The sequence below is a fragment of the Galeopterus variegatus genome, unplaced genomic scaffold, assembly GCF_000696425.1.
Source record: "Galeopterus variegatus unplaced genomic scaffold, G_variegatus-3.0.2 Scaffold2181, whole genome shotgun sequence".
Classification (NCBI taxonomy): Eukaryota; Metazoa; Chordata; class Mammalia; order Dermoptera; family Cynocephalidae; genus Galeopterus; species Galeopterus variegatus.
In genome coordinates this window covers 2,847-5,493 of record NW_007728292.1, presented here as the reverse complement: position 1 = coordinate 5,493, position 2,647 = coordinate 2,847, and the positions used below count along the sequence as shown (strand labels likewise).

Sequence of the window (2,647 nt, the reverse complement as noted above, 5' to 3'; positions counted from 1 at the left end):
AATAGAAAATAACAAGTATCAGCAAGGATATGGAGAAATTGGAACACATGTGCACTGTTGGTGGGAATGCAAATAGTCCAGCCATTATGTAAAAGAGTACAGCGATTCCTCAAAAGATTAAACATAGAATTACCAGAGCGCCCCGGAGTCAAAGCCGGTTCCCAACCCAAGTCAGTCCCGTCTCGCAGTCGCCTGGCCTGCGGCCTCTCTCCTTCCAATATGACAAACGCCGCTGTGTCCTTCGCGAAAGACTTCCTGGCAGGTGGAGTGGCCGCGGTCATCTTCAAGACTGCGGGAGCGCCTATCGAGCGGGTCAAGCTGCTGCTGCAGGTGCAGAATGCCAGCAAGGAAATTACCGCAGATAAGCAATACATGGTCATTGTAGACTGCGTGGTTCGTATCCCGAAGGAGCAAGGAGTCCTGTCCTTCTGGCGTGGTAACCTGGCCAATGTTATCAGATACTTCCCCACCCAGGCTCTCAACTTTGCCCTCAAAGATAAATACAAGCAGATCTTCCTGGGTGGTGTGGACAAGAGGACCCAGTTTTGGTGTTACTTTGCAGGGAATCTGGCATCAGGTGGTGCGGCTGGGGCCACAACCTTGTGTTTTCTGTACCCTCTTGATTTTGCCTGTACCCATCTAGCAGCTAATGTGGGTAAAGCTAGAGCTGAAAGGGAATTCAGAGGCCTCAGTGACGCCTGGTTAAGATCTACAAATCTGATGAGATTAAGGGCCTGTACCAAGGCTTTACTGTGTCTGTGCAGAGTATTATCATCTACCGAGCTGCCTACTTCTGTATCTATGACACTGCAAAGGGAATGCTTCCAGATCCCAAAAATACTCACATCATCATCAGCTGGATGATCGCACAGACCGTCACTGCCGTTGCTGGGTTGACTTCCTATTCATTTGACACTGTTCGCGGCCGCATGATGATGCAGTAAGGGCGCAAAGGAACCAATATCATGTACTCAGGCACAATTGACTGCTGGAGGAAGATTGCACGAGATGAAGGAGGCAAAGCTTTTTTCAAGGGTGCATGGTCCAGTGTTCTCAGAGGCATGGGTGGTGCTTTTGTGCTTGTTTTGTATGATGAAATCAAGAAGTACACGTAAGTTATTTCCTAGGGTTTTTCCCCCTATGAACAGGCATGTTGTATTATATAACATATCTTGAGCATTCTTGACAGGCTCTTGGCTGTCTGTTTATCTATGGCAACTATTCACTGGCTGAAAATGGGAAGCAATAATATCCTTCTGACCAGTTTTATCTTAAAGTCATTTCCATGATGATGTTGGGACTCAACTGTATTTTTCATTTGTCACTCCTGATAAATAACGAATATGAAGAAATAAAAATATCTGAAATAAAAAAAAAATTACCATATGATCCAGCAGCCCCACTTCTGGGTGTATATCGGGGCGGCCCGTGGCTCACTCGGGAGAGTGTGGTGCTGATAACACCAAGGTCCCGGGTTCGGATCCCATATAGGGATGGCCGGTTCGCTCACTGGCTGAGTGTGGTGCTGACAACACCAAAATTAAGGGTAAAGATCCCCTTACCGGCCATCTTTAAAAAAAAAAAAAAAAAAACACAGAAGAAATAAAAAACACCTGTCCACTCACATAATGAAAATGATGTGGGGAAACAGAATCTTTAACAGTAAATCAAACAATCTTCACCTGAAAGCTCCAAATCAGGTAATGTTTTCTGCTTATAATTCAGTGGGAGTTCAATTAATAATGCAATACTTTTTAAAGATTCTAAACTTAAGGCAATTTTATAATCAAGATGTTTAAGTCCATTCTTCAAATCTTCTAATCTTTCAAAAAAAGTTATTAAAAGGAAAATAAGAAAAAACATCAGTCATATTTGAAAATAAACCAAAAAAAAAAATTCCAAATTATAAACACATTTAGGGCCAGCCTGTGGCTCACTCGGTAGAGTGCGGTGCTGATAACACCAAGGCCGCGGGTCCGGATCCTATATAGGGATGGCCGGTTTGCTCACTGGCTGAGCGTGGTGCTGACAACACCAAGCCAAGGGTTGAGATCCCCTTACCGGTCATCTTTAAAAAAAAAAAAAAAAAAATTATAAACACATTGAAGTAAAAAAACTCTGTAGACTTACTGAAGATGAAAATAGCAAGATAGAATGAATTTTAACAAGATAGCTATGACAAAATAACCTAGATTGTCTAGTTTGGGGGCACATCAAGAAAACTGTATTTTTAAATGATAGATGTCATTAATATATACTGTTGTTATATTTATGCTTTATTTTTCAAATTACCAAAATCGGGGTAGTCACATGTTACGTGAAACAAAAGAAAACAACGTCAGTGCTTATTCATAATGTGGAATGCAACAAGTCATTAAAAGTTACAGAAATACAGTATTAATGTAGTGTTGTAAACAGTAGCAGGACTATCCATTTTCTGCCAGCACATATGAATCCAAGTAACAATTATGCCAAAATAAACCTTACCTCATGTTTTAGTCAGTTTTCTGTCACTTACAACGGAATACCTGAAACTGATGTGGTGATATGAAAAGAAACCAATGAGTTACTTAATGAAAACCTTAGTTGTAGAATTTTCATAAATGCCTGTTATCAAGTTGAGGAAGTTCCCTTCTATTCCTAGTTC

General features: G+C 41.3%; 1 pseudogene; it reads left to right on the top strand.

Annotated features, from left to right (window-relative positions):
• Window positions 1-216: 216 nt before the first annotated feature.
• Window positions 217-1,115, top strand: LOC103597064 (annotated as a pseudogene).
• Window positions 1,116-2,647: the final 1,532 nt, after the last annotated feature.